Source organism: Chiloscyllium plagiosum, chromosome 3 (genome assembly GCF_004010195.1).
Source record: "Chiloscyllium plagiosum isolate BGI_BamShark_2017 chromosome 3, ASM401019v2, whole genome shotgun sequence".
NCBI classification, from domain to species: Eukaryota; Metazoa; Chordata; class Chondrichthyes; order Orectolobiformes; family Hemiscylliidae; genus Chiloscyllium; species Chiloscyllium plagiosum.
In genome coordinates, this window is record NC_057712.1 from 100,945,921 (window position 1) to 100,970,335 (window position 24,415).

Genomic DNA, 24,415 nt, shown 5'->3' on the forward strand with positions numbered 1-24,415 from the left:
AGTCCCTCTCTCACTGCACCCCCCAGGTCATCTCCTCTGCACAGAAGCTCTTCAGCCACATTCTCAAACAGACTCGCTACCACAGCTATATCTCCTTCCTCAGCACCTGCCTACGGAACTGACTGATCCCGCACGGACTCCGGACTACGTTCCGACCAACAAAACTTGGACCCAACCAGGACAACCAGTACCTACAACAAATCCAAAGCCTCCAGCAACAGACCTCCCTCCGGATCCTCTGCTCCACGCTTGCAGCCATGCGCCGCTACCTACATTCCCTGCAACTCGACCTACCCCAGCTCAGGACAACAGTCATTCCTGAAGAAGGGCTTATGCCCGAAACGTCGATTCTCCTGTTCCCTGGATGCTGCCTGACCTACTGCGCTTTTCCAGCAACACATTTTCAGCTCTGATCTCCAGCATCTGCAGACCTCACTTTCTCCACATAAAAATCAAGCTCTGCAATCTCCTCCCTTGCCTCCCAGAGAATCCTAGGATAAATGCCATCAGGGCCAGGGGACTTATCTATTTTCACCCTTTCCAGAATTTCCAACACCTCTTCCCTACATACCTCAAAGCCATTCATTCTACTTAATTGTGACTCAGTATTCACATCGGCAACAATGTCCTGTTCCTGAATGAATACTGACGAAAAGTATTCATTCAGTGTCTCCCCAATCTCTTCAGTCTCCACACGCATATGCTTCACATTGCTTCCTTAGTGCACACTCACTGAGCTCAGCACTGATTTATGGTCTCAGTCTCCATGTGGGTCACATTGCTTTCTTATTGGTCATGCTCTTTAATGCACTGTTTCAGACTGCCATCCTTTGTGGCTTGCATTGATTTTTAACACAAAGCGAGAGGCAGGTAGCTTCTCAACAATGCTAAACAGTCAAATGTTGAACATGTCACTGTGTGACATTATGTTGTGCTAGTGTTACACTTGTGCCATGTGCTAACAGTTTATATGACAAGCACACTGCATGTACTTCAAGCACAATTGTGAAATTTAAAGGGGAACAGTCCTTGGTGGAGTCTATAGTCAGTCAGGGTTAATGGCACAGTCAGCCAAGGTGGTCACTGATTCTAATCCTGGGGGGTTTGGCCATGATTAGTCAAGCACTTGGTCCTGTCAAACTCCTCAGATCTGTATACTTACAGTCTAGGGACTGGGCCATGATCAAGTGCAACTACTCATCTGGGGGGGTGGACCAATTTTTCTTGCAATGAGACAAAGGGAGGGATTGAGGATAATGAAAAGGAATTTCATCGGTTGTAAATTACTTTTGGATGCCTGAAATTGTGGTAAGCACTATATAAATACAAGTTTTTCTTCTTTTGTGAGACAATTATAACAGCAAATATGTTTCTAAAATATTATTAATATATATAACATACATTATATATTCTATATGCCATGTATAATAAAGCATAATATATGTTAGGTATATGTCTATATATAAACATAAATATGCTGCAAGAGAAGCAAGGGTGAAGTGAGGAAGAATTTTTTCACTCAGCGAGCAGTTACGATACGAAAATCACTGTCTGGAAGTGTGGTGTAGACAGGTTCACTGAAGGCTTTAAAGAGGGGATTGGATGATTTCTTAGATAGAAATAATGTGCAAGGATATGAGGATAAAGCATAGTATTGTCATTGGTAATGATGTTCAGTTAACAAGCTGATGCAGGCACAATAGGCCAAATGGCCTCCTTTGGCACCTTAAATTCTGTGATTCTGCGATTAAATTACCAAGAGTAGCAGTGATTACCTTGGTTGCAGTGATGATGGGATAATCCAGAATTACTTGATTATTGTCATTGACCCAATCAGTCTCAATCTGCTTGGTTACAAATACATGAAAATGTCAGTTCCAGCTCCATCTCAGAGTTGTACATGGAGATCCAGAGGCATATGGAGAATTCAGTTTGAACCAAGGCTATACTGAGGTCAGGAACTGAGTGGCCCTGGTAAAACCCAAGCTGTGAGTGAGCAGATTATTGTTAATGATACCTTCCATCACTTCACTGATGATTGAGAGTAGACCAATGGGGTGATAATTGGCCAAGTGAATTTGTCCTGCTTTCTGGGTACAGGGTATACCTGGGTAATTTTCCACATTATTGGATACATGTCAACATTGTAATTGTATTGGATCAGCTTGGCTGGGGGAGCAGCAAATTGTGAAGCACATTTCTTCCGTACTATTGCCGAAATATTGTCAGGATCCCACAGCCTTTACCACATCCAGTGCCTCCAATTATTTCTTCATATCATGTGGAGAGAATTGAACTGGCTATGTAGGATGTGAAATGATGTCTGTAGATTGGGAGTTTACATAAAATGTGAGAATTTATTTCCCCCAGATGAACAGTCTTCAAGATGGTTTATTTGACCTGAAGTAGGCTTGGTTATTAGTCTGAGTTCTGGCTATTATCTCAGCAGCTTGTTAGATTCTTAGTAGGCTGAGGTAAAAGGATCAGAAATGTATAATTCAAACTTTTTCCTAAGACTGTGGAAGTTTTGGTCATGTCAATGAATGGGTCAGTATTAATTTATCGTTCAGTTTCTCCCCCTCTAATCAAGGATGCATTTTTCACCATAGAGTGTATATGGGGCTCCTAACAGTCTCTTTATTATCAGCTCCTTGTCAGCAGCCATACCGTGTGCTGTTCTTTTTATGTTTGTTAACTGCAAAGTCCACACAATGAGGGTGTGAGATTCCAGGAAGATGGTGTTTATTCTCTGCTCTGGTAGTTGTTGGTGGTACTTTCCAGAATTGTAAACAGCTTGGAGTATGTGAGCAGCTGTGACCATATTTTAATCCAACACAGTCCATTTAAAAATTAAGCAAGAGCTTTTTTTTTAAATGATGAGTTATTTTGTGGACCTGACAATACAGTTACGTGGACGCATTCGGCTGAATCTTCTTGTTTTAGGCTATGTACAGGTTACTTTGAGCTGTTTTCTTTGCTGGAGTTCTAGTCATGAGACTCAGTGTGATTTCTCACCATATCTTACCCTATTTCTAAGTTCTAGAAGCTTACACCTTCTCAAAAGCACTTACCTAAGCATCAAGAAATGACTGAATTTGTGTTTTAAATTGGAATGAATCTTACCAAGGAGCTGGAGCTGCTATTTCATGTTGTAAGCACTTATTAATTAATGCTTCTGCAAGGCCCAAAAAGGGAATAATTTAAATTATGCAGTTTCACTTCTGCACTTCTAAACTGTATACTTATGAACTATCTTTTCGTTTTACCTTTATATTCCTTCTTTTCTCTTATGGTAAATTATTTTTCCCTTTATCTTTCTTTATCTAATTTGACTATAATTCATCCTGCCTCTTTTTTTTAATTCTCTAATTCTTTTTCTCTACCCTTAGATTTCATTGGTTAAAGTGCTTGAGGAGAGAGATCTGCCATTCAGGTGCTTCCAGATTGCCTGCTCGCACCACCGAAATCAAAATGCACATCCTACAATTTGCACAATGACAACACTGAAGGTTCTCGCTTCAAGTAGCCCTCTTTAACTTGATCGATTTAAAGTTTTCAGTTGATGGGGTGGTAATAAATTCCAAATAAGATTTTTATTGAATTCAAATGTTAACTTTGTTTTCTCTCCACAGATGCTTCCAGACTTGCTGTCCAGCATGACCTGTTTTTAATTCGGATCTTTAGCATCCGCAATTCTTTGCTTTTATTTTAATGGGGGCGGGGGTTTGTATTTAGTGTCAAGAGCTTTGTTTGAACTTTTTTTTATTATTCACTCCCAGGATGTGCATGTCAGAGCCAATATTGATTACCTGTCCCTGGTTGCTCTTGAGGAGATGTTGGTGAGCTGCCTTCGACTGCTGCAGTCCATTTTTACAAATTATAGAATCTTACAGTGTGGAATCAGGCCATTTGGCCCAATGAGTCAAAACCAACCCTCCGATAGCATCTCACACCCACCTCCCCTACCCTATCCCTGTAACCCTGCATTTCCCATGGACTGTGGGAGGAAACCCACGCAGACATGGGGAGAATGTGCAAACTCAAACGGGCAGTCACCTGAGAGTGGAAACTAACCCAGGACACTGGTGCTGTGAGGCAGCAGTGCTAACCACTGAACCACAGTGTATGTTTCTCACTGAGTATGTGATAGGGTAGCATAAAAATATTGGTGCCATTTTGGAATAAAAACAGTATAGGTCAAAAGATAAAATGCTGGAGAAAGTTATCTGGCCTGGCAGCATCTGTGGAAAGAGAAACAGAGTTAACATTTCAAGTCCAGTACAACTTTTCTTCAGAACTGAAACGTACTGAAGTTGGTGGCTATAAACTGCCGAAAGAGGGGAAAAGGAGCGAGTGGACCAAATGGTGAGGATGCTCAGAGCAAAAGAGAAAGAAAATGAGCATTGTGTAAAAGAGGGACAGAGATATAATATAGGTGTAAATGATAGGTGTGAACAGGAGAAAATGGGAATTCTCTGTTGAGAACAAAACAAGCAAGACACAAACAAGAGGCACAGTGGGGTCTGGGGGGAGTGGTGTTGTAATCAGAACTAGAAGAGGCTGGAATTGGTGGGTGTAAGGCTGCTGACAGAGGGGGAGGAGTGTTGCGGAGGGAATAGTCCTGGAGAATGCTGACAGTGGAGGGGAAGTCATCTTTGATGGTAGTGTCCTGCTGAAGGTGGGAGAATTTAGCAGAGGTTGATCCTTTGAATGTTTTGAAACTGATGCAGTGGAAAATGAGGACAAGGGAATCCTAGAATTGTTCTGGGAAAGTGGTGAAGGGGTAAGGGCACAGGGTGAGGAAATTGAGTTGATAGGGTTAGGGTTCTGGCAACTCAGTGGGGTTGGGATGGGGCCGAAGAATTGGAGAACTAGAAGAATGGTATGAGGAAGTGTAGTCAAGTAGAAGTGCCATTTTGGGACAATCTCTTATTCTCTCTAGCCACTGCCAAACTGATGGCAAGTTCTCCTATGCACTGCCTCTCCTGCTTGCTGTTAATGACCCTCAAACTTGAAACAGCTCTCACTGTACAGGTTGCTACCTGTCACTTACCAATCATGCACAGACTATCACTCACAAGGACTCGGGAGGGTCAGCAGTAGCCAGGAGAGTTGGGGAGCACAATTAATGGTGAGCAGAATGGTCAAGATGTGGCAGAGGTTGTGGGAAGGTTGTAACATAGGAGCTCAGGAACTAGGCAATTCAGCCCTTCGAGCCTGCTCCACCATTTAACATGATCTTGGCTGATTTTATCTTGGTCTCAACTCTGCTTTCTGCCATTGGAAACATATCTATTTCTTTCTTGAATGAGAGGGGTGAGGAGCAGATGAGGTACCAAGCAGGTGGCAAGTAGAAAGAGTTAGTATTTTTGTGTTTTGTAAATTTATTTTAGTTTTAAAAATAATTTCATTTCTAAATATAGTAATTTAAGTGTGAAATTCATAAATGATGATGTTTAAATGTATTTCTAATGATAAAGGTGCTGCAGGTGCTTTTACATTGGTGGGAGTAGGAAAAAGTGATTTGTGAATGCTGTTGTTTTAAATTGCACTTTTCTGGAACACAACTACCAATGTTAAGCGAAGAGTTGCCATAATATGGTTTAACAAATAAGGGGAAAAGCTCACATGGTGCTTGCTGTGAGATCTGCCACTCCGGCAAATTCCGAGCCATTAATGTGTTCGAGTGTGAATCAGCAGCTATTACAAACTCAGATCAACAAGATGGAAGGTCACTGTACTAACACATGCACAAAAAAAGTCCAAAAGTTAAAAAGGTTTCTTTGGCTTTATGCTGACATTGGTCAGATGCCATAAAAATATCCATCAACAAGGAGATGTAAAATAAATGAAACATTTCCAAACCTATTATTGCTACTTCTGGTTGCTTGAGTAAGTCAACTTGATCAAAATGAGGCTACTTATGTATAATCACTATCACCACGTTGCTCTATCTTTATGGTGCAGAAAGCTGTTCAAACTGAAAGGAAACTCGTTGCAATAAAATATCTTGAGAGATATTTTGCAATATTAATTAGTATGGCAGGCATGGTGAAGTTATTGACCTTTCAAGCACAATTCCAATTGCAGCTTTTAGAATGAATGTTGTTTTGTTCAAGTTAAAAGGATAGGATTTGAATGGTAGCAGATTAAAGCATTGTTATGTGAGTTATTCCTTAGGACCAATATGTACAGCTAATGATGCCTTGGAAATCCAACCAGTGCAGCAGATCCTCAATCTCTCACTTTATAGAACCATGGAAGGGCTATAGTACAGAAGGAGGAGGCCATTTGGTCCATCATATCTGTGCTGGCTCTCTGCAGTAACTCAGCTTGTCCCACTCTCCCACCCTTTTTTTTCATATACAGCCCCACAACATTTCTCTTCAGATAAAGATCTAAACTCCTTTAAAAGCCATCATTGAATCTATATCCATTAAACTCTCAGGCCTCCATTCCAGATCCTAACCATTTGCTGCATAATATAGTTTTTCCTCTGTCGCCTTTGTAATCTTTTGTCAATTATCTTCAATTACTTTTCTCTATTCCCAATTGTTCAGCCAGGAAAAACATATTCTCCCTATTTACTCTGTCCAGATCCATCATGATTTTGAAAATCTTTATCGAACTTCCTCTCAACAAGGCAAGTAGGATTTGGGAGGTCCGGGGTAGGGAGGCGGGAGAGGTATGGATTCAGGGCTTCATTGAACACTGGTGACACTATGCAGTTGTTACTGTTAGGGAATCTGGAATGACCAGAAAATAGGATCCTCCCAACTGATAGTCTTTCCACATGGCTGGGCCTGTATAGGCAGAATGGGTAAATGGTCCTTAATTGGATATCAAAGTCACAGTTGGCCTCCAAGTGGGTCAGCCAATGGCCATCAGGCATTTAACTTTTAAGATCCTAACTCCATTCAGGGAGAGGTGGGTGCCGCAGGGAGTGGAGTGCATCATTTCTCCCTCCAACTCTATTTTGATTTAGTCCCTACCCTCCCCTTCACTGTTTTTGATCACACAGCACTGCCCTCTGATGTGAAGGGCAGTGTTTATCACTGGCTACCCAGGTGTTTTCCTATCTTCCTGGTGGTGGAAATTGAATAAAGATTCGTGCACTTTGTGTCTTTCACTGTGTCTCAAAGAAAGGAAAAAAAAAGATCCTAACTCCAACATAATTTGAGGTATGAAAAATTGCTGCCCACAAATGTCCGATAAAGTGTGTCTGCTGAGACCCAGCACAATCCAACACTTCTGTTTTTGGGCTATGTATTTTTTTTCTCTCTCTTGTTAAGGGCAAGTCCCTGTTTTCTACATTTTTCTTTTCAAAAATATATTTTATTTATATAAAAAAAAGATCCTAACTCCAACAGTTGCTGGCCATTCGGAGGCCAGGAATGGTGGCCACTGCTGGGACTGCAGCCAGACCAGACCAATGAAGGTGAAGAAGGCCTTGAATTAAGTAAATTTATGGGCCAGTACACCAATACTGAGCGAAGGGGAGAGAAGGAGGTCAGTGTTGCAAGGGTTAAAATCTCACAGAAAATTGTAATTTACCATTTGAGTTCTCAGTGGAAAGCATTAATGAAATAGTGAAATATAAACAGAAAATGCTGCAAAAATAAACTCAGCATAATACCATCTGTGTAAAAAGACAAACGGAGTTAATATTTTAGATTTGTGATAATTCATCAGGAAATAAAATAGAGTGCACTGAGATGCCTGAAAAGGCAACTCTTGAAAGGGAGATTCTCTTTCTTGGAGTTTTCAATAAATATCATTTCCCTCAAGCAAATGGTCTGTTTTGCAACAATAACTACATTTCAAAAATACTTCATTGGCTGAAACATTCTGAGATATTCAGTTGCCATGGAAAGTGCTGTATAAATGAATGTCTTTTTCTCTTGGAAGGTAGCTGTAACCTGATTAATGTGCCTGTAATAACAGCAGAATGTGTACAAGACTGTCATTTTCACAATAGTTTGCATGAATAAACCTGATGCACTTCATATAGAAAGCAACAGATGTTTATAGGGTTCAAATGGGAGTAAAGTCCAAACTAAATCGCCATGTACCAGATGGTGCAAATTGTCTTATCCATACATAATGTCAATTAATGAGCCATGGAGATACAGAGCAGCATTGTATTGCTCACACTTTCAGGGGCCGTTATCGAGCTTAGGACCGCCTGATACAGTAAACAAGATCCAGGCATTGCGTAGGAGACTGTGATCGTACTACAGTATATTGTAAAATCTGATAGCCGTTCAAAAGAAAACTGCATTTATTCAACATCAGTTTATGAGAAATAACAATAAAAATAGACTAAAGGAGAATAAGAAAGTAAGTTTAGAAAAGGAAAGCCAAGAAAAGTGTGGTTAGCACTGCTGCCTCACAGCACCGAGACCTGTTTTTGATTCCAGCCTTGGGTGATTCTAAAAGATTCTATGATTTTAAAAGATGTGCAAAACAACTCTCAAACAGAAAAAGGAACAGAAAGTATTTTGGACCGTAAGACAGAGGCGTAGAAATTAGGCCATTCAGCTCATCGAGTCCGCTCCACTATTCAATCATGAATGATCATTTCTCAACCCCATTCTTCTGCTTTCTCCTCATAACCCTTGATCCCCTTTACAATCAAGCTCCTATGTATTACCCTCTTAAATATACTCAATGACCTGGCCTCTACAGCCTTCTGTGGCAGTGAATTCCATCGATTCATCACTCTCTGGCTGAAAAAGTTTCTCCCTATCCCTGTTCTAAAAGGTCTTCCCTTCACTCTAAAGCTGTGTCCTTGGATCCTAGCCTCTCCTACTAATGGAAACATCTTCCCAACATCCACTTCGTCCAGCCAATTCAGTATCCTGTAAGTTTTAACTCAATCCCCCATCATCCTTCTAAACTCCATTGAGTATAGACCCAAAATCCTCAAACATTCCTCATACAATTCTTGTGAATCTCCTCTGAACAAGCTGCAGAGTTAGTATACCCTTCCTTAAGAAATATTATTGAAATTAGGAGAATTATTCAAGATGAGGTAAGAGGATTTTCAATTTTGACAGGATAATCAAAACATAATGGAGCTAAATGCTTTATCTTTACACAAGAGTAGGATATCACAGAGAAGGATTTAAATGCAAAATAGTTGACATAGTAATGCATATTTCAGCTGTGGGAAAACCAATCTGACAGGGTATATCCTAGAATCCTGAATGTATTGAGGGAGAAAATGACAGTGGCTTTAGAATTGATGGCCTATAAATTTAGCCACTCAGTGTCCATTTTTCAGGCACTAACTGGTCTACTAAGTCCTCAGAATGGAGCTCAGGAAGTGGATGCATATATCTGGTTGACGTATGGCATTTGCCTTATTGGTGGAAGAAAGAAAACTGTCACACAGAGTCCATGTCTCAGACAGGTATTCAGTTCCTTGAGTGTTAAATAATGAGGGTTCATATGTGTTTGAGATTCCCATTGCAATATTGCTATCCCCTAAGGCACCTTACACCAACATTTAATAATGCCAGACTTTGTGATCACCTGCAACCTTCAGCATAGCTTTTTCAAATTTACCAACTTCAGTGTTGCTACGGAGCCTAGCTGTACCTGTTATTTTGTGGGTTATATGTGGGTTATTCCTTGTTTAAGTCTAACTCGGAGCACTTTGATCAAATCTTTTCCAATTTCATGAAAGAATATTAGTTCCATTCTCTAGTCTCTCAATGAATGGAAATCAAATTTTCTTCCAATGTCTACCTTCTCATGCCTTTGGATGGTCCATCACTGACTCTTTCTTTCCCTTCCATGACTTCTATATCTTCATTACTGGCATAGGCATTCCATTTAAGCCCAGTGGATCCTGTACGAACATACAAGTGAGGAGCAAGAACAAGCCACTCATCTCCTCAAGCTTGTTCCTCCATTCAATAAAATCATAGTTGATCTGATTATGGTCTCAACTTAATGTTCCTGCCTGACCCCAGAACCCTCTGAGTGTCGTTTGGTCAAGAATCTATTTACTCCTGCCTGAAATATATTAAGTGACTCCCCTCCCCCCGTCCTCTGGGAAAGACAGGTTCGCAGACTCATGATCTTTTGAGATAAAACGTTTCTCCTCATTCTCTGTCTTAAATAAAGTGACCCTTTATTTTATACTGTGTGCCCTGTTCTAGACTCTCACACAACAGGAAACATCTTTTCAGCTTCCACCTTGGCAAGTTCCTTCAGGATCTTATATATTTCAATAAGATCAATAATCATGTACCACCCCACGCTGCAAGTTCACCTACCTTATTTCGTATACTTCTTGCATTGAAGTATACACATTTCAAGCCACCTTGGCAAGTTCCTTCAGGATCTTATATATTTCAATAAGATCAATAATCATTCTTCTAAACTCTGATGGCTAAAGACACATGTCTAACATTCCTTAGAGAAAATTCCCCTCAACCCAGAAATCAGTTAAATGAGCCTTCTCTGACTTGCTTCTCATGAAACCATTTCTCATTTAGCCAAACCCTATAAGATTCAGCTCAGAGTCACTTCTGAACCTCAAGTTAGATCGGAGAAGATGTAGAGATTATTTTTAAACTACATAGAACTTAGCACTGAATTTGCAATCTTGACCAACCAAGAGTGAGTCAGCTCCCATCAGGAACAATCTTTTATACTTTGATGGATGAAGCTTATTGCTTGATTTTAGTTAAATGCTTTCGGATACTAACCCCGTTATACATCGCTCTGCATTTCAGAGTTTTGCAACCTTTCATCATTACCTTAACAGTAAACATTTAGTGATCAATGGTGATGGGCTGCCCAGGATGTGCCACATTCAAAGGGACCTGATAGTTTGGCTTGCAGTGGGTGAGGGGAGTATGGATAACAAGCCTGATCCTGGGACTCATAATGCCTAATGCACCCTGTATCACCTTTAGTGCTGTCTCATTTCAGAGTGCACGTTCCAAATGGTTATTGTCTGACATGATCAGACAGATATCACCCAGAGTGGATAGAGTCAGTGCTTTTTATTCCAGACCACAATGTGTTGAATGGTCTGGATGTCTTTAGAAGGTCAAAAGCATCAGTCACACACTCACAGAGTACAGGATAAGTCATCTGCAATAATTACATTGTGCAAATGAAGTGCATGTAGTGGGGTGTTTGGGAGGCAAATGCTGGTCACAAGTAATCTTGACCATGTCAGCAATCATTGCAGATTGAACATGGTCAGCTTTGTGAAGCAGAAGTAATCACAGGTGACCTTTAAAGAGGCACCATCAGGACAGGAAGCACAAAACCAATGCAAGATGTCACAAACTGCAGAGGGGTACTTGATCTCTATTGATCTATAAGTATGAGAAATCACTTGTCATGGGTGATGTGGGGCCAGCAGGAGAACAGTCCAGTACTCATGCAGCACTTGTGGTGTTCAACTGTCTTTTTGCCAAATAACTGTTGGTCTTTTCACTGGAATAAGGTCTAATGTCAAAGTTCCATATTGTGTCATTACATGATCCTCCCTGTCAGAGGGCTCCACATCTCACAGTATGGAAGACTATGCAAAGCTGTCATTGTGCACAATGCGAATGCTGACTGTCCACATTACATTCTCCGGTTCCTTATATTCCCCACAGAGATTCCTTGTAAGTGTGACTGATGGATCCATCTACAGCCAGGTTGATTACCACAGTTATTGCATTGCTGAGAATTCATAGGTTCATAGAATCCTTACAAAATGGAAACAGGCCCTTTGGCCCAACAAGTTCACACTGACCCTCTGAAGAATAACTCATCCAGACCCATTCCCCTACGCTATTATCCTACATTTACCCATGATTAGTGCACCTAATCTACACATCCCTAAACTCTATGGGCAATTTAGCATGGCCAATTCACCTAACCTGCACATCTTTGGATTGTGGGAGGAAACTGGAGCAGCTGGAGGAAACTCACACAGATACGGGGAGAATATGCAAACTCCATACAGACAGTACCCGAGGCCGGAATCGAACCTGGCGCTGTGAGGCAATAGTGCTAACCACTGACCCACCATGTCACCCCAAGTGGAACCTCTAGCTGCTGCTGAGGAACCTGCACAATGAGAGCAGCCGAATGTCCCCTCAGGATGCAAGGAAGTACAGGAGAGCCTGAGTCTATCATCCTCGATAACATTTCCTCATTTCCACTGCGAGGTAAGATATTGGGCAGGCTGAGAATATCCGGGGACACTGTCACAGAGCTATGTTAACTGCTGCATTGGGACATGCAACCCAAAGCAGCATGTGGCCATCCTATCCTGGTGACTATCACAATGACAGCTGCATTGAACTCTTATGTGTCTGCCTTCTTTCAAAGAGCTACTGGGGACCTGTGAAGCCTCTCTCAATCCTTAGTTCACAAGTGTATGCATGCTGTTACTGATGTAATTGGTACCTGGTCACAGCACTTTATCTCATTCCCCCACTGCTGCAGCCTGCGCTGGAACCTTTGGCACAACATAGCTGGCACCCCCCATGGGTTAGAGTGTGATAAACTGGATACATATTGTTCAGAGAGGGCTAAATCTGAGCTGGTCAGTGGAAAATGCTTCCTTTCCATCAACATGCAAGTGATCTGTGATCATTCGGTTGAGCTTAGGAACTTGTCCACAGTACTCTGGGAGCTGCTACAATGTCTATATCCTTGAGAGTTCTTGTGCCCCCTCTGCATTTGAGGAGCCAGATGCGTTACTGGGGCACAAGGGGTATCCATTGCAATTATGGCTGGTGACTCCATTACACAACTTCAGGCCGAGCATAGATTCAACCACCAGGGGAAGATTGGACATAAGGTTCTGCTGCTTGGTTCAGTCTGGTGAGGAACTGTTTAATACATTCTAGACAGACTGTGCCGCATAATGCTCTGCACAACAGGTACTGGCAAAAAGGACAATTGATGGAGGCCAATGAGCTGAGAGCAGTCTTCCAGGAAGGAAAAAGTCAAGAGAGTTGAACAGAACTAATACCACCTTCTGTAGCAATGGACACTACAAGCCAGGCAGGACTTAATTGTCACACTGAGCTGGCTGCACTGATCATTCATTAACTATAAAACTGTGAGATTTTGACATCAGGTAGATCATTTCTGTTCCAAGACGCAAATGCAACTTCTGATTGTTTATTTTCTTGTTACTGTTGGTGCATAAAGGTGAATGCTTCCAAAGTCTTCCCTGTCAGTGATGGTCTCATATTGAACATAGATAGGATATTACGCTCCAGTGAGTATTGGGAAAGTTTTGCAGAGATTTAGAGGGTTGTAAAAGAGAATGTGGCTAAGGAAAAGTAATTTGTGTGGCTTATTGCTTACATCACAATAGGAGTAGGAATGGGAAAGGAAGTATTGGCTGTGCCCTTAGAAGAGTTGGTTTGTGAATACTGGGTAAAACAAGGACTGCAGATGCTGGAAACCAGAGTCTAGATTAGAGTGGTGCTGGAAAAGCAAAGCAGGTCAGGCAGCATCCAAGGAGCAGAAAAATCTACGTTTCGGGCAAAAGCCCTTCATCAGGAATAGAGGCAGGGTGCATGCAGAGTGGAGATATAAATGAGAGGGGGTGGGGTGGGGGGAAAGTAGCATAGAGTACAATAGGTGAATTAGGGTGGGGATGGAGGTGATAGGTCAGAGAGGAGGGTGGGGAAGGTAACAAAGAGTACAATGGGTGAATGGGGGTGGGGATGAAGGTGATAAGTCAGAGAGGAGGGTGGGGGAATACTGTCCCACATGAAGTATAAAGGTCAACTGCAGTCTGCCAGAGTATGACTGGTTGCATGACGGAGGGTCAAAAATGGCACCAGCAACAGGCAATCCAAGGATATGACAGCAGTGATGAGTATTACTGCCTACAATTTATTGGAGAATTAGGCTTGCATCAAATGAGAGGGGGAGGTTAGTTGTTAATAAATTGAGTTTGGGATGATCACATGAGAATACTGACTAGGCCAAAAGTGCCAATATATATTAAGGTTCAGTCTTGTATTTCTCTTGCCACAGATTCTACCAGGCCTGCTGATTATTTTTAGTATTTTCTTTTATTTCAAGAGATTTTACATTTTTGTGGGTGGCACGGTGGCACAGTGGTTAGCACTGCTGCCTCACAGCGCCAGAAACCCGGGTTCAATTCCCGCCTCAGGCGACTGACTGTGTGGAGTTTGCAAGTTCTCCGGGTGCTCCGGTTTCCTCCCACAGTCCAAAGATGTGCAGGTCAGGTGAATTGGCTATGCTAAATTGCCCGTAGTGTTAGGTAAGGGGTAAATGTAGGGATATGGGTGGGTTGCGCTTCCGCAGGTCGGTGTGGACTTGTTGGGCCGAAGGGCCTGTTTCCACACTGTAATGTAATCTAAAAAATCTAATCTAATGCGTCACAGAATCATATAATGCAGCCAATTTGAAGCAAAGCTAAACAAGAAAATTGAACCATTCACTGTATTTATAAGCAGTTCATTCTGCTGTTCTGAAGTCAGTGTGTTTTTTACTGTCAGAGCTGGAGGAAACCCGCACCAATGACATCTGTGAGTAATGACTGAGAGTGCTGGTGGCCCTCAGGTTAAACCACCACCAGTCATCTCTCCCTAATGATTGTGGTGATTGCACCTTTTTTTTGCTTAAGATCAGGTCCGACTCAATTTATTCACAGAGCAAATCTGATCTGACTTGGGAATATTTGCTGCTAACCCAGACTGCCAGAAAAAGGGAAGGTGTTCCATTCTTAAAATGATTTGCTTCAAAGAAGGCTAAAAGATCAACAATTTTAAGATAAATCAGGATAGCAAATACTTAACCATTGTGACTTAATCTTGGGGGTGTTGGAGATAGTGCAGTATCACAGGGCACTGGAACATTAGGCCACGTCAGGCTATTGATTGGTAGGTTTATGTCTGAAATTGACCAGGTGCTCAATTTCTTATCTCAATCACTCTGTTACATCGAGATATTGAATGAAGGCCATTTTTTTTTATTTGCCAGGAAAGGAAGAGTGAATTAAGAGTCAGTAATTGGCCATGTATCTCAATAACCCATTTCAGAGGGCAATGCTGGAGACCATGCTACAGGCAGCCTGCCTACATCTTCAGAGAAATACTGCACGTTGAATATTTCTTAATGTCTTGCCATTTTTCTTCAAGAAGCTGACATTTGTAAATTGCTTTAGTAGTTTATTATAATTGATGAAATTCCAGATAAAATTAGAGACCTATCACTTACCTCCATTACAGACCCTCCCAGAATTTAGCTGAAAAGTAAAGAAAATTGGCTCATAATAATTTCATGAAATAATGAAAACAAAGCAGACCCGGTACTGTGAAGAGTTTAATTCAGCATCAGTTAATTTTTTCATCAGGAATGAGCATGCCTGATGAAGGGCTTTTGACCGAAGTGTCGATTCTCCTTGCTCCTCACATGCTGCCTGATCGCCTGTGCTTTTCCAGCAGCACACTCTCAATTCTGATTTCCAGCATCTGCAGTCCTCACTTTCCTATCAGTTAAAGTTTGCCTATTCTAAGGTTTAATGTACTTTTACATGCTAGATGAGGAAATCAGCATATCAATGTATTAAAAGTGTGTAATGTGAGAGTCCCAGTTATATTTAAAAAATACTCGTGACTTAATGCAGTTAATTGGTTGTGAATACTTCCCTCTCATGGTCATTGAAGAGACAAACCGATAACTTTCAATAAGCAAACCGTAAATGTGATCATTTAAAAACAATTAGAAAGTTTAATCCCAAAGGTTATGAATAATAATCTTGAATTTGCCCAAGAACCAAATTGATGGCATATTTAACTTGTGTTGTGTTAACATAGTCCTACCAGACAAGAGGGGCTGCTATCTCATTAGAGCAAGAAGCAACTGGTGGTGATTTAACCTGAGGGCCACCAGACCTCAGACAAGGGAAAAGAGTGAGAAGGAGAGTCCTTCATGGCAACCTCCAACTGGTGATAGGAATTGAACCCACACTGTTGGTATCATACTGCTCTATAAACCAACAATCCAGCCAACTGAGCTAAACCAACTCTTGCATATTTAACAAAGCATCTAATTACATAGATCTTATAGAATAGAAACAGGATATTCAGCTCAACTTATTAATTCTAGACCTTGAACTTGACATGAGCCTCCCGCGAGTCAAAACTTTTCCTGCTGGCCTAGCCCCACATCCCTCATTCCATGCTCCCTTCAAGTGTGTATTGGGTCTTCCCTTTAATATATGACAACTATCTGTTGCGACCATTCCACATTCTCACTATTCCACCTGTTAACAAATTTCTCCAACATTCTTTATTTGATCTGTTCGTATCTTCTTGTTCACCGTCAGATGTAAACAGCTTACATTCATAATTTTAAGTACTTTCTATTGAGTGTCTTCTTGCCTAAGCATAGTATACTCACCTTTTTTCTGATGGTTGCACTCTTGTTCATTTTTCCTGCACTTTCTCCACAGCTCTAATATCATTTTTGTAATATTCAGACCAGTACCACACACTGTGCTTCAGGTGTGATCTAACCAAGGTTCTATCTTCTTACTTTTATAAACCATTCCTGCACAAATGAACCTAATACTTTGCTCGCATCCTTTGTGGCTCTATCAACTACAGTGTGACATTTATTCATTCACTCTGTAAATCTGTTTGTGTCTTCTTTGCTTTTGTGTATTTCGACACATTAGATTTACCTACAATTTGCTATAATCTGCAAATGTTAACAATATATCTCCATAATCAAGACTATTGACATGTTAGCTGAATTTGAAAGTAAATAATTGGAGTATGTTCCAACGTGTGCTGACAATACCCACCTTTCATCAAATTTTTAAACTTAAGATGGAGAAAGAATCGAGGCAGTCTTTTTCTTTAACCATTGTTCAAGGTAGGGCTTCATGCATCAGGGCTACATCTCCAAAAACTGGAGACAAATCCCAGGTTTTTCTGTCCATTGAAATAAATCAATACGAAAATATTGGGAAGCTCGACATTAGCAGGCCAATGTCAGGAGCAATAACAATGATTGGTCCCATATCTTTTGTTGAAAGTAACTGCAAAAGGACGTCTGCTCAGGGCTGGATGGAAGTTACAGTGTGTAGGGGAAAAGCTACTCCACATGGGTACGACTGACAGAGACAGGACCGTAAAAGAGGTTCAGCCCAGTTAGCATAAGGAGCTGGGCACAACATAAAGAAGCAGTACCTCAAAGCTAATAACCTCTGGATGATAATTACCTGAGCCACATGCAAATTGGCACATTGCCAATGAGATCAGAGAAATTAATAAATGACTCAAAGACTGGCTGGGTGTGACGATGCTGCTCCCTTAACAAAGTTATGTTGTCATTGGTTTTTCTTTTCAGGGGGTCGTAAAGACAGAGGTTATGATATGTCTAAAATATCTACTTGAAAAAGCTTTTAGATTAAAAAAAACACTTCTACGATGAAAGGGGAGCGGCCAGTTCTTCCAGTTCAGGGTTAGGTTTGGTTTTAGCAAGCTGTTTTGTTTCCAACTGCTGGTCAAGTCTTAGCTGGGAACCCAGGGAAACTGCTGGGAACCCAGAGAAGCTGCTGGAGATCCAGAGAAGCTGCTCCATGCTGATCCTCTCTCTGTCTCTCTCTGACACCTCTCCTGTAAGAACTTATATTTGAATTTTCCGTTTTGCCAAGTGGTATTTATGGGATGTTGCAAGTATTTGGAACAGCATCATTAAGTTGAGATGGAGTCGATCAGGTGTTCAAATAGTTATGTTATTCTAAATTTGGTTTTCTTTTGTTCATATGTAAATAAATTCTGTTTTGTTTAAAACTAAGTGGTTGGGTCAGCTGCATCACTCCAGGAAAATCCACGGTACACCTACTTCAAACAATTAGAACAGTTAGGGTCTTGGCTACTTTCTTAAACTAATTTGAGGGGGTCTGACCTGATCCATTACATGGGGTAGAAGATGGTTCCTGTTCAGGGGCACTAACACTACCACTGGGGAAATTAGAGTCTATATCATTGAGATGATCTACATTTGAACCATGCTGGAGCCATTGGCCTCGGGAGATGTTTAACAAGGAAAGCAGTGTGGGTTTTAAAGAAAATAGTGGGTGTAAGGAATCAAATTTGGGAAGTAATAACTAATCAAACAGTAGAGGCTACAAAATAGAGAAAAGTAATCAGGCATGATAAATTGTAACAGGAAGAAATAGACAGTATGAATCCAGAAAAAGGCTAGAGTTACAAAAACACTGAAAGACAGAGTCATAGCGTAATATAGCACAGAAACAGGCCCTTCAGCCCAACGTGTCCATGCTGACTAGATTTCCTAAACTAAACTAGTCCCATTTGCCTGCATTTGGCCCATATCTCTCTAAACCTTTCCTATCCATGAGCCTAGATGAAGGGCTTATGCCCAAAACGTCGACTCTCATGCTCCTCAGATACTGCCTGACCGGCTGGGATTTCCAGGGTCACACTTTCTAACTCTGATCTCCAGCATCTGCAGTCCTCACTTTCTTCTATTCATGCACTTGTCCAAATGTTTTTGAAACATTGTAATTGTACCTACCTGCATCTACTATCTCCTCTGACAGCTCGTTCCATCTATGCACCATACTGTGTGGAAACATTGCCCCTCAAGTCCCTGTTAAATCTTTCCCTTCTCACCATAAACCTACACCCCATAGTTTTAAGTTGTGGGATAAAGAACTTGGCTATTCACCTTAAACCTATGCCCTCACAATTTTATAAACCTCTAAGAGGTCACCCCTAAGCATCCGCGCTCCTGCAGAAAAAATTCCAACCTTTCCTGAAAACACAAACATTCCAGACTCAATAACCTTGTAAATCTTTTTTGCATCCTTTCCAGTTTAATAACATCCTCCTATAGCAGGATGACCAGAATTGTACTCACTGATCCAAATGTGGCTGAATCAATTTCTTGTATGGCTGCAATACGACTTCCCAACTCTGGTAACCAATGTTATGACCGATGGAAGCAAGCATGCCATCTTCACCACCCTGTCTATCTGTGACACCAATTCCAAGGATCTGTATCTGAATCTGAATAAGTTGGCATGGTGGCTCAGTGGTTAGCACTGCTGCCTCACAGCACTAGTGATCTAGGTTCAGTTCCAGCCTTGGATGACTGTCTGTATGGAGCTTGTACATTCTCCCCCTGTCTGTGTTGGTTTCCTCTAGGTGCTCTGGTTTCCTGCAGATCAAAGATGTGCAGGTCAGGTGAATTAGCTATGGGAAATGCTGGATAATAGGGTATGGGGGTGCGTCTGGGTTGGACACAGATTGGAGAGTCAGTGTGGACTCGATGGGCTGAATGGCCTTCTTCCAAAATACAGGGATCCTGTTACATTTTCATGTGTACCACACTGAGCAGATTTGAATTTATGAAGCTCGGCTCCCTAATCTTAACTGTTCTGGAATGTGAATGTCTCATTACCCTTACAAGCTAGGAAAACACAGGCTGAAACTGATATTGTAAAAAACTTGGAAGATGTTGGTATGCCTTCCTTTATTGATCAGAGTACTGAGTACAGGAGTCGGGACGTCATGTTGCAGCTGTACAGGACATTGGTTAGGCCACTCTTGGAATATTGCGTGCAATTCTGATTCCTTCCTATAGGAAGGATTTGGAGGGATATACACACACAGACAGACAAAGACCCACATGCACACATATATTTTGTGTGATGAATTTGTATTTGCAGAGTTACATTGCACTTTGCTCAAACACTGCATACATTCATGTAGAACTCTGAGCTTAAAAACTGCATGAATTTATGTAAAATTCTGTTATCTCACTTTTTAGATTAGAATCAATCTAAACATCAGGTCATAGACAGAGAACACAGGGGGCTAACACCTTCAACATATTGTCTAGCTATCACCATTGTTAACAGCTAACCCAAGAATGCAACTTTTTTAAAAAAAGGTTTTGTGATTTACACATGAAAGAAGTGAAACTATCACTGTATTCTAACAGATGAAAGGCTTAACAGACAATCAATTTTTCAATGTATAATTTCATTTACATCACATTGTAAATTTTTGCTATAATTCTGTGTGTTAGAATTGAGCCCTCCACCATCACCTGATGAAGGAGCGTCACTCCGAAAGCTAGTGTGCTTCCAATTAAACCTGTTGGACTATAACCTGGTGTTGTGTGATTTTTAACTTTGTCCACCCCAGTCCAACACTGGCAGATCCAAATCATGTACTGACTGACTTATGCCACTAGATGGAGACTATGGCCTCAGATTGAATTTAGGAAAGCAACAAGGATCTGGAGTGGAATAGAGTTAGAGGGGAAGGAAGAGCAGATCTGGAGTCTAATGGGCAGGAACAGTAGCACCTAACGGAGAGGACAAGGCTGGGAAGTGAGACAGGCCCAGACTGGAGCAATCTGGGATACCAGGCTGGGTGATGAGACTGGGAAGCAGACAGTGCCCCTTGTACACAGTTTAAAGGAAAGAGAGAGAGGTTCTGGGATGTAGGTGGTGCAACATTGGATGCTGATTTGTGTTGGCAATACATGCTGACAAACCACACACAAAAGAAATGCTATAAGAAGGCATCTGGGGTAACATTCTGGGTTATAGATGCTATAGGAAGGATAGAAGGGGAGGCAAGAAAGGAATGGCAGTGGTGTTTTGATTAGGGAAAATATTGTGACAGTACTTGGAGAGAATATTCCTGAGAGATTGTCCAGTGAGGCTATATGAGTGGAACTGAGAAATAATAAGGGGGTGTTCGCTTTGGTGAGATTGTACTATGGTTTCCACCACCCCTGCCTCTTCCCAGTGCACCTGTATATTGAAGTCTCCCAAGACCTTATGAGGAGTGCCTTTCTTACATGCCTTATCTAACGCCTGATTTATTTTCTGCTCCACATCATCACTACTGTTGTTAGGAGGTCTGTACACAACTTCCATCGAGGTCTTTTCCCTTTGTAGTTCCTCAACTCTACGCAAACAGATTCGATAACTTTCGACTCTCTATCATTTTTTGTTATCGATTTAAGTTCATTTCTTAGTAACGAGGCAACCTCACCCCCTCTACCTATCTGCCTGCCCTTCCAATAGGACATGTATCCTTGGATATTTAGTTCCCAGCCCTGAGACTTGCAGCCAAGTCTCTGTGATACCCACACCATACCTGCCAAATCAATCTATGCTACAAGCTCATTTACCTTGTTTCATATACTGTGTGCACTGAAGTACAACACCCTTAGTCCTGTGTTGACTGCTCCTCTTGCCATAGTTGTCCCCTTATCTGCTGTGCCTAAATTTAGATTCCTGACCATTTCCACACTCTCTGTCCTATTATTTGTTCTGGAAACATTAATCGCTGCTGAATCCTTCCCCCTCCCTGTTTTAACTTCTTCCATTAGTTTCCAACCGAAACCCCCACCACATCACCTGTTTAATTTAAAGCACTATCCACATGCGTGTTTATGCAATTTGCCAGGATTCTGGTCCCAGTATGACTCAGGTGGAGCTTGTCCCATTGGAACAGCTCCCTCTTTCCCCAGGACTGGTGTCAATGTCCCATGAATTCAAACCTGTTTCTCCCACATAAATCTTTAGCCATGTGTTCACCTCTTTAACCTTGTTGACCCTGTGCCAGTTAATTGATGGTTCAGGTAATCCAGAGCTTATTACCTTTTTGGTTCTGCTTTTCGATTTAGTCCATAACAGCTCATATTCCCTCAGCAGAACCTCTTTCTACCTCTCAGCATTGGAAACTATGTGGACCAAGACAACTGGATCTTTCCCCTCCCACTCCAAGTTCCAGCCCAGATGAGGTATCCTACACCTGGGCACCAGCAGAAAACACAGCTTCAGGACTCTATCCTGGCCACAGAGAACAGTGTCTATTCCCCTGACTATACTATCCCAGATTACAATTCCATTTCTCTTTTCTCCCCTCTTGTATGGCTCCCTGTACCACAGTGCTAAGGTCAGTTTGCTCATCCTCCCTACTACCCAAACTTTCAGCTACACACGGAGCAAGAATTTCAAACCCATTGGACAAGCTCAAGGGCTAAGCCTCCTTTAGCCTTATCTCCTAGATGTCTCTACCTGCGTCACTCAATCTCACGCCCTCCTGTCCCTGACCACATTTGAGGGGGTTAATCTAAGTGATGTGACTGCCTCCTGAATTGTAGCATCCAGATAACTCTACCCTCTCCTTGATATGTCTCAACTGTTGAAGCTCAGATTCCAGCTCATCAACTCTGAGCCAGAGTTCCTCAAACAACCAACACTTGAACGACGATGGAGTTTATCAGCTCCCACATTATGCAGGCACAGCACATCAGTTGGTCCTGCAACTCCATTTTAATTATTTAGTTCATAATTTGATTTTTAAAAATTACCTAATAGTCTTTTAGTTTGTAACCTGTACAACATTTCTCCTATTTACCTTCAGTCAAAAAGTAACCTGTAATAGAGTCTAATTAGTAACTATCACCAACTAATGAACCTATGGTTTTTCTGCAGTATTGTTGTTTTGTGCTAGGTCCCTGATCCTGGGCTTCAAGTTATCCTGTTAAAAACACAAAAAACACTTTGCAAACCATGAGCTAGAAAAAAAGCCAGTAAATAGCACCTCTTTCCATCTGCACCAACTTCCCAAGGTTGCCTCCAAATTTCCTCAGTTATATCCTCACTTGGAATGTGTCTCACTCTGGACAGGATTTCTCCTTCCTGACTGTGTGAAGCTTACTGATTCAGGTGGCTTTGTTAGTCTGTACAGCATGGGCAGGATCCTAACATTCACAAAGCAATGTGCCTTCTTGGATTTTCCCACTACAGGAAGCAGTAGCCTTTTGATGACATCTATGTTGCTGCAGACCATAGCAGCAACATATTATTTGCTTCACTTTCCAACGTTACATGTTTTATCTTTAACCATCAAAGACTGGCCTGATAAAGGATGGTAAAAGAGTCCCATTTCAGGATGCGGGTGAGACTGTTTTCTAGCCAATCATCTTTCTTTATTGTCAGAGCAGCCTCATCCTCACTGTGGATCACACAGAAGACAACGCCATGGCTTAAAATCAGTCAAGCTATTCATCATCACAGATGAACTCTTATTGACCAGCCACTTTGCCAGGGTGATTTTCCTTCTTATAGAATTGAATGGAGATCAGAAGATGCTTTGCACAAGCTGCCCTGAACTATATGGAGCCAACTGCTCTCATTTACTTTCTTACTGGAACATCTAATTGTCAAATTATTCCAAGTTGTTCGTATTTTCTTTCAAAATGGCCAACAAACTTGTTGGTAGAAGAGGCATTTGGATGGGTATATGAATAGGAAGGGTTTCGAGGGATATGGGCCCTGGCAGGTGCTGGTAGGTGGGACTAGATTGGGTTGGGATATCTGGTCGTCATGGACAGGTTGGACCGAAGGGTCTGTTTCCATGCTGTACATCTCTGTGACTCTATGACTTTGATGTTGCTGGCTGGTCAGTATTTATTGCCCATCCCTTGTTGTTCTTGAGAAGGTTATAGTGAGCTGCCTTATTGAATCGCTGAAGTCTTCGTGCTGTAGTTTGACCCACAATACCTCAGAGAAAGAATTCCAGGATTTTGACTCAGGCACAGTGAAGGAATGGTGAGTCGTGATGGCTTGGAGAGGAACTTGCAAGTGGTGGAGTTCCCATATATCTGCAGTCTTTGTCCTTCTAGATGGAATGTCGTGGATTTGGAAAGTGCATTCTAATGATCTTTGGTGAATTACTGCAGTGCACCTTATAGATAGTACACACTATCTACAAGCTTCTGACCTGCTCTTGTAACCACTGTGTTTACTTTGCAAGGCCAGTTGTTTTTGGTCTATAGTAGCTCCCAGGATATTGATAGTAGGGGACTTAGTGATGTTAACACCTTTGAAAGTCATGGGATAGTGGTTGGATTGATACTTATTGGAAATGGTCATTGCCTGGCATTTGTGTGAACCTAATGTTACTTGTCACTTGTTAGCCCAAACCTGGATATTGGTGTAATTGACCATGGACTGCTTCAGTATCTGCGGAGTCATGAATAACGGTAAACATTATTCAATCATCAGCGAACATCCTCTCTTGTGACATCATGAGGAGATGATGGCCTAGTGGAATTATTGCTAGACTGATAGCCCAGAGACCGAGATAATGTTCTGGGGAACTGGGTTTGAATCCTGGTATGGCACGTGGTGGAATTGAATTCAATAAAAAACTGGAATTAAGGGTCTAATGATGACCATAAATCCATTGTCAATTGTCAGGAAAATCCCATCTGGTTCACTAATGTCCTTTAGGTAAGGAAATTACTACCATTACCTGGTCTGGTCAACAGGTCACTCCAGACCCTCAGCAACGTGGTTGACTCTTAACTGCCCTCAGGCATTTAGGGATGG

General features: G+C 41.6%; 1 long non-coding RNA gene across 1 annotated transcript in view; it reads left to right on the forward strand.

The window, feature by feature from the left end:
- The first annotated feature begins 1,905 nt into the window (after window positions 1–1,905).
- LOC122548386 overlaps window positions 1,906–24,415 on the forward strand; it is a 64,896-nt gene continuing 42,386 nt past the window's right edge. Inside the window, exons 1-2 of the long non-coding RNA XR_006311222.1 lie at window positions 1,906–1,988; window positions 3,390–3,509. This is a non-coding gene — a long non-coding RNA (uncharacterized LOC122548386). The remainder of the gene's footprint in view (window positions 1,989–3,389; window positions 3,510–24,415) is intronic.